General features: G+C 43.4%; 1 protein-coding gene and 1 long non-coding RNA gene across 5 annotated transcripts in view; both read left to right on the top strand.

Annotated features, from left to right (window-relative positions):
- LRCH1 (leucine rich repeats and calponin homology domain containing 1) overlaps positions 1-15,957 on the top strand; it is a 212,487-nt gene that overhangs the window by 27,102 nt on the left and 169,428 nt on the right. The window lies entirely within an intron of this gene.
- Positions 4,501-13,446, top strand: LOC140608174 (uncharacterized). Its single transcript, XR_012010195.1, has 2 exons — positions 4,501-5,675; positions 8,793-13,446. It is a non-coding gene; the product is annotated as an uncharacterized lncRNA (long non-coding RNA).

A 15,957-nucleotide genomic window follows, 5' to 3' on the forward strand; every position in this document is an offset into this window, starting at 1 on the left:
AACTAAATGAGTAGGAACAACTTGGTACAATTTCTGACATATAGTTGAAAACATTTTCTTAAAGATTTTATTTATTTATTCCTGAGAGACACTTGGAGAGAGAGGCAGAGACACAGGCAGAGGGAGAAGCAGGCTCCCTGTGGGGAGCCCGGTGCGGGACTCGATCCCAGGACCCTGGGATCACACCCTGAGCCGAAGGCGGATGCTCAACCACTGAGCCTCCCAGACATCCCCAGTCCAAAACATTTTGAATCTACTTTTTAAGTAAGATGTTTTAAAAGCAGTTTTAAAAGCACTTGTACTTCTGCTACTCATAAGAACACGTGCAGCATTTCTGTAATTTGCAACCATGTTGTAGTAACCAGCACAATCTAAAATTAGTTTTAGTTTCCCTGAATATGCTTTACCGACATATGGATCATTCACTCAAATAATCTTCATTCTTTAGGTTACATCTTTTTTTGTTGTTGTTGTAACTGGATTTACTGGGGATAAGAATGAACATTGTCATTTCCCCCTCCTAGGACACTGGTATGATAAATGTAATTGCAGTGCTAAGAAATCCTTTCCAGCTGAAGAACAAACCACAGAGACTGTGGTTTAAGTCTTTGTAAATGTTTTTTTTTTCCCCCTTTATAAATTTAAACCATACATTCAGATTTGGTTGTGCTTCGCAGGTGTCTGTTTTTAGAGTTTTCTCAATTAGGAGAACTCCCCAGGCCAGTACTGGGGGGGGGGGGAATACACTTTAAAATTTATTTTTACTTTTCATTTTGAGTCTTGAAGCCCTAAAAGCATCATGCATTCTTTTCACAGGCCCTCGCGCTAGGTTAACGTGTGTATTGGTAGCCTAGCATCTAGAAATAGCTTGACCTATAGGAGATACAAAAAAAATGATTGTAAAACTAAAGGGAGGGGAAGAAAATGACAGACAGGAGAAAGACCAGTGGGTAGGACCGCAGAGATGGCACATTTTGCTAAATTCAGTGTGGTATTTGTTGCTTGGGGAGCCTTAGGAAAGGCCACACATGGGGTCCAGGGCTGCCTGTCACATGTGGTTGGCGGCTGGGAAGAGCCCCAGCAAGGCTGAGGACAACTTCACTCATTTGTTTGTTCTTTCAGCCAGCTTTGATTGGCTTCCTTCCTTCCCTAGCTTTCAGGAACTGTGCTGGTGCTGCAGTAGTAAGCGTCAGGGATTAGGCCAGCGTCCTGTGTCTTTTGTCCTCACCAGCAGCTCTCCCCTAGCATCCTATCTCCCTGAGCAGAAAGGACTGTTAGATGTTTTGTGTAGATGTGGTTCCAGTTGTCTAGGATTTTGTTTCAGCTTCAAAAGAGGAGGGACAGTGATTCTCCTTGGGTCTCAGTATCTTGATCAGGAAATTGAAGAGTAGGCCTCGAAAGACCCCAGTCATCTCTTCTCGCCGAGGCCCTTGAGATGTGTGTGTGGTTTGCTAAGGATCAAACAGCTCCTGTGACAGATATGAGTAGAAGCTCATAAGTCTAGACTTTTCTTTACCAATCCAAGTCGTTTGCATTGTAAGTCTTCTTTTTTTTAAAATTTTTATTGGTGTTCAATTTGCCAACATATAGAATAACACCTAGTGCTCATCCCATCAAGTGCTGCCCTCAGTGCCCATCACCCAGTCACCCCACCCCCCACCCACCTCCCCTTCCACCCCCCCTAGTTCGTTTCCCAGAGTTAGGAGTCTTTATGTTCTGTCTCCCTTTCTGATATTTCCCACTTATTCTTTCTCCTTTCCCCTTTATTCCCTTTCACTATTTTTTATATTCCCCAAATGAATGAGACCATATAATGTTTGTCCTTCTCCGATTGACTTATTTCACTCAGCATAATACCCTCCAGGTCCCTCCACGTCGAAGCAAATGGTGGGTATTTGGTTTCTAATGGCTGAGGAATATTCCATTGTATACACAGAACACAGCTTCTTTATCCATTCATCCTTCGATGGACACCGAGCTCCTTCCACAGTTTGGCTATTGTGGACATTGCTGCTGTGAACACTGGGGTGCAGGTGTCCCGGCATTTCACTTCATCTGCATCTTTGGGGTAAATCCCCAGCAGTGCAATTGCTGGGTCGTAGGGCAGGTCTATTTTGAACTCATTGAGGAACCTCCACACAGTTTTCCAGAGTGGCTGCACCAGGTCACATTCCCACCAACAAGGCAAGAGGGTTCCCCTTTCTCCACAGCCTCTCCAACATCTGTTGTGTCCTGCCTTGTTAATTTTCCCCATTCTCACTGGTGTGAGGTGGGATCTCATTGTGGTTTTGATTTGTATTTCCCTGATGGCCAGTGATGCGGAGCATTTTCTCATGTGCTTGTTGGCCATGTCTATGGCATTGTAAGTCTTCTAACAACAGCACCCTCAGCACTCTGCTTGCTGAAGGTTAAAGCTCATTTCCATCCGCCCTGATTCTAGAGAAGGGTGGAGCCATGGCCTTGGGCGCCATCTTTGTTCTTGACTTTATTTATGTGCCCCACTTTCTGTAGTTGTGGAAGGGCAAATTTCGGTAGAGAAAACACAAAGTTATGCCTCCTGCACAGGCCTGATAGGTTGCGTCGTGAATAGAGTGTGCAGACTGTTTTACTGATTAAGTGAAAAAATACTGAGGCTTGATAATTGATTTTTGGCGTTGATGAATGAAGGCAGATTGGACAGCCCTTGAGGACACTCCTGATAACCTTGGAGTACAGGAGAGGCATTTTAGAAGAAGGGTCAGAAGAAAATTAATAAGGATGTTGGAACATATTGTGTGGGTGCCTGAGAGGAGATGTTTGACACAAATTAAATTTTAGATTGTCCCTGATTTATGAATGGGTCTCCTAGTAAAGGCTCTTGTTCTTTTCCTTTAGTGACATTTATTAGCCAGGAATTAGAGGCAAATTTCAGAGTTCAGTCGTCCTCCCTTATCTGCAGTTGTGCTTTCTCCGTGGTATCAGCCGCCAGCATACCACGCTCCAGAGGCAGACGATCCTCCCTGTGACACACTGTCAGGAGGTCAGTAGCAGCCTAACGCCGTGTCGCTGTGCCTACGTCGTCCACCCCGTGTCACCTCATCGTATAGGCATTTTATCGCCTCACTGCATCACAAGAAGGATGAGTATATACAGTAAGATCTTCTGAGAAGAGCGAACACACGCTCATGACTTTTATTACAGTGTATTGTTGTAATTGTTCTGTTTCATTCTCAGTTATTGCTCTTCATTTCTTACTGTGTCTGATTTAGAAGTTAAACCTTATCACAGGTGTGTACGTCTAGGAAAAAAACTCAGTATATCCAGGGTTCAGTACTATTTGTGGTTTCAGACATCCACTGGAGGACTTGGAAGGTATCCCCCCACAGGTAAGGGGGCATTAGTGTGGCTTATTGTTTCAGTGGTGGTTTCATAACAAGCTTTTAGAGATGAATGTCATTAAATGCCACCAGCTTTGTGGTTGAAAAGTTGAAACAGATCTGCCCTTTCTTGGGGCATCTGTGACAGAATTCACTCGAAATCACAGTCTTAGTATAGGTTAGGGTAGGGAGCTGTGAGAAAAGGTGAAAATCTGTGTATCATGTTATTCCTCACAATGTATGAAGTTAATAATCTCTCTGCTTCCTCTTCTCAATTGCTGAAATTAATTTTAGGGTTTCCATTTCATTTTCAGTACCACAGAGTATTTCAGAGATGGTGAGGCTGTGATTATTAGCATTATGGGGATATTTAAATACAATTTAACATGAGAAAAATCAAAGGAATGCACAAATTTACATAAATCCAGCCACGTATCTCTGATAGAGAATTGTGAATGTCAAGTTATTTGATCTTTCGTGGCTGACTTACCTTGGAACATTTATATTTACAACATGCTGTGCATCAAAGTGTGAAAACCAGAACCGTACAGTTCCATTATCATATTAAGTTATAAAATGTTTTTTATTTGCATGGTAAATCTGGGATAGATTATAGTAGAAACTCCCACAAATCTGAGAGACTGAAAGTGGTAGCAGTTTTCAGAGATAAATCAGTAACCTATTCATCTGATTACACATCTCTCTGCTGGTTACATGATAAATAATACAGAACTTTCCTTTTTTGAGTTTCACTCTTTTGAGTTTCCCTATAGACGTATTTACTTTATTTTGACTTGTGTAAGGTCTTAGCAGCATTTCTCCCCCAGCTCCCCACCTATCTTTTTACTATAAAAACGTTCAAACAGAGATATTGAAAGAATAGTACACAGGGGTGCCTGGGTGGCTGTCAGGTAAGGATCCGACTCTTGATTTTGGCTCAAGTCATGATCGCAGGGTTATTGGTGAGATCAAGCCCCACCTCGTGCTCCATGCTTAGCGTGGAGCCTGCTGGGGTCCTCTCTTGCCTTCTCCTGCCCCCCACCATGTGTGCACATGTACACGTGTGCTCTCTCTCTCTCAGAATTTAATTAATGAATTTTAAAAAGAAATAATAGTACACTGAACATCTACGTAGGTACTGCCTAGATTCATTCCTTAGCATTGTGCTGCATTTGCTTTGCATGTGTGTGTGTGTGTGGGGAGGTGTTTGTATGGATGTGAGGGTATATACATATACTGTGCATATTGCTGACCAATTTGAGCAAATTGGGGTAAGCAAATATGATGTGTATTCCCTACTTTCTTAAACATCTGTCTTCTAAAAAAGGACAATCTATATAACCACAATAAAATCTCAAAATATGAAAATTAATTTTTCATGACATCTGATATTCAGTTCATTATCAGATTTCTCCAGTTGCCTCCAAAATGACTTTTATGACTGCATTTTTTTCCCCTGAACTAAGAGCCAGTCAGTGTTTGTTGCTTTGCAATAATGTTATGACCCTTTATTCTAGAATCTAGAACATCCTCTTATATTTTCTGTATGATATTGACTTTTGAAAGAGACCAGGCTGCCTGCCTTGGAGAATGCCTCACATTGAGGATGTTTCTGATGGATTGTTTCCCTTGGAGTCCTTCATTTATTTCCTACAAACTGGGAGTTTGGCAAAAAGTTTGGAGGCTATTTTTCTTTTCTTTTCTTTTCTTTTCTTTTCTTTTCTTTTCTTTTCTTTTCTTTTCTTTTCCTTTCTTTTCTTTTCTTTTCTTCTTTTCTTTTCTTCTTTTCTTTCTTTTTTTTTTTTAAAGATTTATTTTAATGAGAGATAGAGAGAGGCAGAGACACAGGCAGAGGGAGAAGCAGGCTCCCAATGGGGAGCCCAATGCGGGACTTGATCCCAGGACCCCAGGATCACGCCCTGAGCCAAGGGCACATGCTCAACCACTGAGCCACCCAGGTGCCCCTGGAAGTTTTTTCTTTTACCCTTTTTGGGTAAAAGTAGGGCAGAGGAGATTCCGAAAAAGTGAATGCTGTATTTTCAGAACAAATTTTTTTAAAACCCAGGCCTCTGTCATAGTGAGTAGAGTGGAGAAGAATAATGGCTTTATTGTCATCAGAACTTGTAAGGTTCTGATTAGAGTCTCTTCCTTATTTTCAAGGGCCTGCAGGAAAAGTCCCTTCCTGTCTCCTCTCCTTTGCGCTTCCATGGCACCTGGAGTGTGTATCACCAGTAGATCGTTTTTGTACAATGTGGCAGCTGTCATGTGTACTTTTTTTTTGTCTTGCATCCAGCTCCTGAGATCCTGACAGCAGGAATGGTAATTGATTTTATAAGAACAATTCAGTGTTACCACACTGAATTACATGATTTTTCTAATTTATTTTTATTTAAAACTTTCTTCTTAAGTTTCTTTTTTATTTAAAACTTTCTTCTTAAACTCAGTTGGATGGAGAAAGGAGTTTTCTGGATCCACCACTTAATGGTCTCTACCAGGGAGATAGATGTTTTCTCAAATACAGGTGGGGTTCACCCTCCTGCCTGACTTTAGTTTGCTCCTTTGTCACATCTGGTCTTCAGGTGCCCCCAAGTGAAGTGACAAGCTAGGCGTGTCTATCAGAGGGTATCCTAGTTTTAGGAGTTGATGTGTGTCTTCTCTGAAACTAATTTTATGTTGCCCGCGGTGCTGTCTTAGTGCTTTGCCTGCTATACCCGTGGAAACATGTAGACTTTCACTTTCACAGAGCTTGGTATATCAGTTAGACAGAGTCCCTTCCTGCACAGACATTCTGATTGGCCCCATGGCCTTAAAGTGCTGAGCAAGTATACTTTTTTTGTGTGTGCCCCATGACTCTCCTAAACTTTGCTATAAATGGCAATGATTCTGAATTGCCTTGGTTCCGTGCCAAATGCTGGAAATAATTTTGGGATATAAAAACACAGCTTTCACATGAAAATATTTATGTTACGGGCGGTTGATAAGCATGCATGTGTGTTATCCATTTTCATAATGAATTAGTTCCTTTCTTCAATTGCAAGAATAAGCCTTCATTAATATCCAGTCTGTTGGAGTGGAAATGATTCCAGTAGTCTTATTATGATTTCCTAGTGACCCTCCTTCTGGAAAGGCATAATAGAAGGAATACTTTAATCAGATTTGAAGAAAAAGAAGTAGGACTCAGGACTTGAAAAAAGGAAAGGCGGCTTCCAGCTTTCACTTTTAAGTGTCACCTCTTCAGGCAGCGCTCAAGGCTAGCCACCAGGTTCCTCGTGGCAGTTAAGATGAGAGTCAGGATTCTGGGGAGCCCTCTGTCCAGCTCACCTAATTAAAGCAGAGTTCTCCCATCAGGAAGGGGGCCACAGAAAGCTCGCAGAGCAAGCCTGTTACCTTCAGGTAAGTAACATACTAACTCCTGCTCCCAGGTGAGCCTGAGTTGTCTTCTTTTATTTTGCTTTTCCTTTTCAAATAATAGTCTTATTTTCAACCCAAAGAGCTAGGTCAATACCGAGGAAAATGATATTTACAGTGTGAGAAAGGAGAGGAGTTTGATCATCAGTTTGTTGCTTCACTGTGTGCCATGGAGTCCTTCCTTAAACAACGTGATGGAGCGAGGGGAAAAATGTCCCCAGTTTTCAGGCCTTTCCTAGTGTCATGTGGTATTTAAGCAAAAAATAGGGTTTTGTTTTAAAATGTCAGAATAGCCAAAACTTCCCACCCAGCAGTACTCCCTGTGGCTCAGTCCTTATTTGGAACTTAGTGTGATGTTGAGGTCCTACACATCTTCCTACTGGTGTGCCCTGGTTGGATAGATTTTTGAAGCCTATCATCTCATCACAAAACCAGAGAATGATGGTCTCCTGGCTTTAGATTGCTAGTTTTTGTTAAAAGCAGAGGACTGTTCCCGATTCCTGCCATGGCTAATAGGCAGCAGTCTGGGGAGACGACATCACAATTTAACCACTTTATGGCCCCTGAAAATGTAATCCCTGTGACAGCGCCCCGTGATATTATTCCATCCTTTTAGCTTCTAGACTTCTCTTTTCCATTTCAGAATAGGCAGGGGTGCTGAGTTCTTGCTCTGCGCTTTGCAAGGTGAAAATTAGTTTCAGAGAAGATGCACATCTGTATCTATATCCTTTGTACAGATACGGGGGTTCCCTGTGGCTGTCATCACTGGACTTTGGAGTCACACTGACCTGTAGAGTTTATTTAATCCCTTGATACCTCTGTTACTTATCTACAAAGTGAGATTAAATTGCTAGACTGTGTTAAGCATTTAGGAAGTCCATTATGAATGGAATTAGTGTTACACCACTTAACATTTCTGTGAGTTTTATGATTCTAAACCTCTCATTTGGTCATGTCATTCCTCTCCTCAGTCTGCATTCTTAGAGGTGAACACCTGCGGTGACTCCCTCCGGCTTATGGGTTAAAAATCTAAACTCTAAACTCTTTGTTTGTCATATGAGGCTCCCAGTGATACCTTTCTGGGCTCATACTTCTCTTCCGGCTTGGACTAGTACAGAAAATGTGGACCAGCTGCCATGCCAAACATGCCACTGAATTTATGACTTACATACTTTGTGGGTTCTCTCTACCTAAAACTTCCTTGTGACCTGCTTTTTGCCCCAGTCCCTCCAGCTCCCACCTGCCCGAATCCACTTGTGCCTTCCAGGTTGGGTTCTATGCTCCAAGGTAGGCTTTCCTCTTCCCCTGCCAGCTGAAAATAATGTCATCCTCCTCTAAGTTGCTAACTCTATATTTATCACTCTCTTAAAACCCTAAGGAACTTTATTTAGAATCCAAGTCATTAAGAAATAGTAAACAATGTTCAGTATTTCCAGTTGGTGAATAGGAAAGTTTATCGACGTCCAGCTGACACTTGAACAGCATGGGTTTGAACTGTGAGGATCCATTTATAAGTGGATTATTCCAATATATTTCAATAATAAATTTCTAAGCTAATAGGGAATTGTTCCAAAAATGTATTTGCTTATGTGTTTTTAAGAAAGTGACTACAGGACGGCACAGTACCGGAAGTGTATTTTCTCTTAGTAACATTTTCTTTTCTCTAGCTTACATTACAATGAGAATACGATATATAATCCAAATAACATACAAAATATGCGTTAATTGTGTTATTATGTTATTGCTGACCAGTAAGGCTTCTGGCCAACAGGAGGCTATTAGTGAAGTATTCCGGGAGTGAAGGTATACAGGAGTGTTCCCCTGTGCAGGGGTGGGCGGGAGGATTGTGCTCCTAACCCCCGTGTTGTTCAAGTGTCAGCTGTATTTTCAGATGTTTCTCAATAAGAATTGAACCAAACGTGGTTTTCTTCGGAAGTTTTTAAAATCTGTTTTCCTAAGAGCTGAATTGATTAGACAAATTTAGTTCACTAGAACAAGCCCTTCTTCAAACATTTCTCTGAATCCCAGCACTTGATAGCCGATGAGGTCATGCTGGAGAACACAAAGGCAGAGATGGAAAAGTCTGCACAGAGAGTCACTGAAGTTTTGGGACCTGGAGAAACCAAAGTGACCTTCACGAACCATCACTGGGATTTAATAAAGCACAAATGCAGATAAAGTGAGGCAATGTTCTGAATAAACTTACTCTGTGGGTTGACGCGAGGGGCTGGTTTCAGTGGTGGCTGCCTCGTAAAGCAGTGGGCACGCCGGAGCGTTGGCAGCGTGCGCCCTTCGGCCTGTTGCTCAGCCTGCAGCCTGAGCCAGGCAGGGGCCATCCTTCCCGTGAGACCGATGCCCCCACTACCTCGAGTCCAGGGAACACTGAATTTCCCCTGCTGGGCCCATAGGTCACCTCTAGTCTATCCATTTCTTCTTTTCTTCTCCTGAATTTTAAATTTACCCTAGTTTGATTTCATGTTTGTTCACTGTGGTGGCTTTGGTTCACTTAGGCCCACAGTAATGATAGAGGAAAGAACACTGGTTGTTGTTGTTGTTGTTAGCTATTTTTTTTTTTAATCATGTATCATTTCCCGTGTGAAGCCAATTTTAATCTGATGTGGTAAAGTTTAAAGGTATCATTATGGATTAAGTATTACAATTTCAGATGTTACAAGATTTGAAATGAGATATAATAATAACAATCTAAGGGTTATCTCGCATATGACATTTACTATGTGACAGGAACAACTCTAGGGGTGTTACATATTTGGTTTACCTGTTTAATCCTCACTGTAATCCTATGAGGTAGTGACTATTAATCTGCTTACCGAAGCACAGGGAGTTTAAGTGACTTGGCCAAGATCTCACAGCCAGTAAGTGGAGGATTTGGGATTTGAACCCAGGCAGTCAGTTAGACTTCCAGGAAACAAGTCAAGATACCCATTCTTCTTTCCTTTATTACCTATAATCTTTCTGTTCTTCACTGGACCCTCCTTAATTTCAGGAAAAAAAAAGTGGAAAATGCACATTTAATGTTTAAGCAAAATGAGAATGCACTGTAATAAATTCCCAAGCTAATAGAGAATTGTTCCAAAAATATATTTGCTTATGAGATTTTTAAGAAAGTCACCACAGGATAGATATGGGGACCCTTGTTTTTGGACAAGTGCTAGTGCTACTTGAACTCCAAGAAAAATTTAGTGAGAAGATCCTTACAGAGTAATAAATGGTTTCTTATCTCCCCGGGGAATAAAGACCTTTGGACTTCAAACCATTACATGCTGCCTCCTTGAGCCAGGTGGGGCCCTGGGACAGACCCCAGGAGCCCTGGGAGTTTGGTGGAGGGAGAGATGACTTCCAGCTGAGTTGCCAGCAGGATCTCCTGTTTAAAGTTTCTCAGGTTGACTGAATCAGTCCCTATGGCTTCAGGTAGCTGTGATGAATAAAATCAAATTACAGTGGCCGCAAATCCTGAAGAAGACCCTTGACCCTACTTTCCAAGTGTGTAGCCGGTGCCTTCTAAAAATAAAACCTACGTAGGTCTGAAACGTGAAGACCGTAAGGAGATCAGATAACAAGACTGGAATTTAGGACAATTGGATGGACTCCAGGGTAGGTGGCTCTCCGGTCTACATCTATACAAGAAGCCTCATAAAGAGATTTCATCTAGGTCCCATCGATGCTGTTTCCAATACCGCTTTCACGTCCTCTCATTCTTCAGGCTCTGGATTTTCTCCTACCTTATTCTGAGTTTTCAGCTTTTATTTAGTAACCAGCTTCATGACGATCATTTCTAGGTCCGCTTTTTTTTCTTTCTTTTTTTTTTTTTTTTAGGTCTGCTTTTTTTTTTTCCTACCCCCACCACAGTAGCGATTAACCTCATACCATTGCTGGCCCCAGACCCCATCAAGAACCGTACCCCTGCATGGCAGACCGGAATGAATGTAGCAGAGGGGCCACGCATCTTCCTTCTCCGGGGAACCGAGGGGACGAGCAGGCCTGATGCCAGCTGTTCAAAGTAGCCAGAGTGTTTTCTGATGGTGCTGCCTGTCAGAGGGCCCCATCTGGGAGGTGATAGGTCACGTCCTCGCTGCTAGTGTGGCCCACCTGCCCAGCAGCCCCATAGCGTTTTCGGATTCCTTTCCAAGGTCGTATGTCCACGTTGCACACTCAGAACGGGTAGCAAAGCGAGGGTGGTGTGGCTTTATGTTCCCGTCCGCCTTTTCACTTAGGGACCCGTGCTGGATATAAACGAACCTTTGTAGGGCTCCTGGGTTTATGACTGACATCTGTTCTGCCTGCACGTTTCCAGCTGGGGGCTGGAGCCACATCTGTGCTTTAAACGTCCACCCACCTTTTCTGTTTGAAAATGTAATTTTAGCTTTTCGTTTGTTTTTCATCGTGAGCTCCGAAGAGAAGATGGGTTCCAGCTATGACTCAGGGTGAGTTCCTGTGTCCTGAGTCTAGTTGCTGGAGCACTTGCACCTGACAGGAATTGACTCCGGGAAACAAAAGGGACAGGAAGGGCCCTAGGCACACGCTGGTTGGCCCAGGCGCCGACTTTTTTGCTGGCCATGGGCACTGAGCAGACTCAGCCTCGTGAAATCACAAAACCATGGCTCAACCTTTTTTTTTTTTTTTTAATATTTTGCATAGGAAAGATATGGTAAAAAGGCGGGAAGGCAGTTCTAAAGCAGTGAGCGTAGCTTTCCAACTCAACACAGCAGATCATAACATTAGTGCTCAAAAGCTTTTTTAGTTGAGATGTCAAAAAGGCCTTGAAAAAGTAACCAGTTTTGAGACTTTTAAAAAGCAGAAGTGTTAGAGAGCAGGACTTCCTATTTTAGTGGAAGACTGGCAAGAGAACTGTCTGGCTGTGATTGGGGAGGGAGACAATAAAAAAAATGGCTTTTTCCCCGGGCCCCTGAGTGGCTCAGTCCATTAAGCGTCTGGCTTCAGCTCAGGTCATGATCCCAGGGTCGTGGGATCGAGCCCCACATCAGGCTCCCTGCTCAGCGGGGAGCCTATTTCTCCTTCTCCCTCTGCTGTTCCTTGTATGCGCTCTTCTCTCTCTCTCTGTCAAATAAATGAATACAGTCTTAAAAAAAAAAAGGCTCTTTCCCTGGAAGCTCACACTCTTGAGTGCTTATCTCTTTCATTCTAATAGAATGTCTGGCTGGTAAATTTTGAACTTCCCTGAAGCTCTGAAGAAGTGCTCTGATCCTGCTGAACTCCCAGGGCACCCAGGGCCTCTCCTGTGCCCCGGAACATTTTCTGCCTGGAGGAGGCGCAGCGTGTTTTGGTGTAGTGTGCTAGAGTGGTGATCAACCCGAGTCTTTACCTCTCCGGAGAGAGAAAAAATTATTTTGTTAATTGTGCAAAGATCGGGGATCCCTGGGTGGCTCAGCGGTTTAGCGCCTGCCTTCAGCCCAGGGCGTGATCCTCGGGTCCTGGGATCGAGTCCCGTGTCGGGCTCCCTGCATGGAGCCTGCTTCTCCCTCTGCCTGTGTCTCTGCCTCTCTCTCTCTCTGTGTCTCTCATGAATAAATAAATAAATAAAATCTTTTAAAAAACAATTGTGCAAAGATTTTGTATCAGCTGCATCACGTCTGTCTTGTTTCCATTTTTATAGTGTGAGACACGTGGTGTTGCCATGAATTGTAAATAGGAAAAAGTGGGGCATTTTTCAATCCTCGTAAGCGTACATATGGAAATGAAATGTTGGGAAGAACAGAGATAGCTTTGTCAGCGTGCGAAAGAATGCCCCTGAATTCTAACTCGAAGTTACATCCAGAGGAGACTTTAAAGGCATGAATAGACAAAGGGAACGATTTGAGGAAGTGCCTTCTGGAGATGGTGGGACATCCCGTCGTGGGTAGACCAGCGGCTGTTGACTGGATCAAAGTCACACGGATGCGGTGGTTTGTGCTGGTGGTCAAGGCTGCTGCCCAGTGCTGGGGCTGCTGAATTTGAGGAGCAAGGGGTGCGTTTCCCCTGCCTCCAGCAGGTGGTCACTTGTGCCCAGCATATACAGTGCCAAACACTTCGGTTTTCAAATGGCTTTTTAAAAGAGTCACCACAATAGGTTTGCACAGGTTTTGTATTTATTATCAGAAGCTGAAGGGTAGGAAAGGTCCCAGGTGAGCTAATGCACTGTACCCTCATCATTTGTGGGTTCTGTTTTTGTGAATTTGCCCACTTGCTAGGGCTTATTTGTGACCCCAAATCAATACGGTACTTTTGGGGTCACTTGCAGATGTGTACAGTGGCAAAAAATTTGAGGTGCTAACGGCTGACGTCGGACTCGGCAGTGATCTCTCTTCTTGCTTCAGCTCCTGTATTGTGTCCTTTATAGTCAGACCACACTTTTGCAGTTTCTGTCCTTTTTGTTGGTGATTTTACTATTTAAAATGCTCCAAGCTGAAAAAAAAATTAAAAAAAAATAAATAAAATGCTCCAAGCTGGTGCTAAAGGGCTGCCTAGTGCAAGACCCAAAGAGTACAAAATAGTAATTCAAAGGAATATAAGCACCTCTATATTCATAGCAGCATTATTTACAACAACCAAATTATGGAAGCAGTCCAAGTACCCATGAACTGATGAATGGACAAAGATATGGGACATGCGTGCACGCATACACACACACACACACACACACACATACACGAATAGAATCTTACCCATGAAAAAAGAATGAAATCCTGCCATTTGCAACAACAATGGATGGAGCTGGAGAGTATAATGCTAAGCAAAATACGTCAGAGAAAGACAAATACCATATGATTTCACTCATTATGTAGAATGTAAGAAACAAAAGAAATGAAAAAGGGAAGAAGAGAGAGAGAGAGAGAGAGAGAGAGGCAAACCAAGAAACAGACTCTTAACTACAGAGGACAAACTGATGGTTACCAGAGGGGAGGTGGGTGGGGGATGGGAAAATAGGTAATGGGGGTTAAGGAGGGCGCTTGTTGTGATGAGCACAGGGTGAGGTATGGAAGTGCTGAATCTCTATGTTGTACACCTGAAACTAATATTACACTATGTTCGCTAACTAGAATTTAAATAAATGCTTGAGAAACAAAAGAAGGTGTGATGTGTCTTTTGGGGGAAAATGTGTATATTAGGAGCTCTGTTCAGGCGTGAGTTTATAGGGCCCATACCGTGGGTGTAGTGCTTATGGATCAACAACATAGATCAAATAAAGGATTTGTTTTTTTTATTTTCTGTTTATTTTTAAAGATTTATTTATTTCAGAGAAACAGAGAACATGCATGGGCATGGGGAGGGAGAGGGGCAGAGGGAGAGAGGGAGGGAGAGAATCTCCAGCAGACTTCCGGCTGAGCATGGGGCCTGATGCAGGGCTCTGTCTCACGACCCTGAGGCCCTGACCTGAGCTGAAATCAAGAATCAGATGCTTAATTGACTGAGCCACCCAGGGCTCCCCAAAGAAGGGCTTTGTAAAACAGAAACACGCCTAGTAGCAAGGTCATGCACCGATGGGTTGACGACAGTGTGTCTGGAGGTACACAGGCAACCTAACCCCATACGTCCCCTCCTAACAGTGCTTTGGTATTTGCTAACCCAGTGTTCAAGGTGACGTTAGAGGACAGAGTTACCACAAAGAATGAGGATCAACCATGTGTGGGAGCTTCTCTTTTTCCATCCCACCTGTTTTCTCCAAAATTTCCAAGAGCGTAGTTAGATTATAAGCCACAGTACGTCACCAACAGATCCAGAAGTTTTGGGAACCTTTGGGAGGCTCTGGCCACCATCCTGTAGTTGGTTGGTCACTACAAGTGTGGAAATGTGCCAGTGTGCCAGTCTAGAACCACAGTGCTAGCAAAATGGAGCAGAATTTTGACTTCACGTTTCTGAGGCACTTTCAGAGTCAAGTCCATGCAGAGTGTACTTTTTCCACCACAAGTTCTAGAATCACCTCTTCTCTTTGTATAAAATGGCCTCTTTCGAGCAGCCCTGGGGGTGGTTTTTCTCTGGTCCCTTTGCAGCCCCGGGGGCCCCCAGGTTAGTGTACAATCAGTATAAAAATAGTCGACCCAGGAACTTGGCCGTCTGGCGGGGTGGGGGGGGGAAGGCTGCAGGTTTATAGAAACTTTTGCAACCGAATGGGTGATAACCCTACAGGCTCCAAGAAAAAGTCCAGTTTCCAAAAATGCAAGGAGGAAAAAAGTGTCTACCTTTCAGTCCTCCCTACGACTTTTTCTTTTGTAGTTTCACACCCCACCCACCACCCCATCCCGGGAAAGCAGAGGACACACAGACGACACAGCCTTGCTCTGTGTTTTGAGGAAATGGTTCTGGTTTGAGGCTGTCTGGTTAGACAATGAATTAAAGTGTCAGAACTTCCGGGATGGGCTTTCGGGAAGGGAAATGTGCCCTGTTGCAGACTGTAGGGTTCAGCTCTTGGCACGTCGTGCCCTGCTTACAGAGCCGTGGGTAGCACTGTGGCCTACACACCCCAGAATGAAACACTCATGTGGGGGTGTGTGTACGTGTGTGTGTAGTTTTAATTGTGGTAACACACACAAGTGCTCAATTCAGTGGTGTGCAGTGTATTCATGTTGTTGTACAGCCAGTCTCCACAACTCTTCTTATCTTGCAAAACTGAAATTCTGTACCCCACTGCCCCGGCTCCCAGATCCTGGAAACCAGCCTTCTCCTCGGTGTATGCATGAGGTTGATACTCTCAGGATGTCACCTAAGTGGCCTCATTCACAAGTTGTCTTTTTGGGACTGGCCTATCTCACTTAGCATATAAGGTCTTCAGAGTCCGTTCAAGTTGTAGCATATGTCAGAGTTTCCTTCCTTTTTAAAACTGAGTGATATTCCCTTGAACGAGTGTTTCATTGTGTTTATCCGTTGATCTGTTGATGGACACTTGGGTTGCTTCCACCTTTTGGCTGTTGTGAATAATGCTGCTGTGAATGTGGGCGTGAAAATAATCTGTTTGAGTCCCTGCTTTCAGTTCCTCTGGGTATAGACCCAGAAGTAGAATTGCTGAATCATATGGTAATTCTATTTTTAGCTTTTGAGGAACCACCATGCTCTTTTCCATAGCAGCCCCATTTTTCATTCCCACCAGCAGCGCATTGCGGGTTCCAGTTTTCTCCACATCCTTGCTCACACTTGGTGTTTTCTGTTGTTGTTTCGTTTTTGATAGCAGTCGTCCCAGTGG

This window comes from Canis lupus, chromosome 17, assembly GCF_048164855.1.
Source record: "Canis lupus baileyi chromosome 17, mCanLup2.hap1, whole genome shotgun sequence".
Classification (NCBI taxonomy): domain Eukaryota; kingdom Metazoa; phylum Chordata; class Mammalia; order Carnivora; family Canidae; genus Canis; species Canis lupus.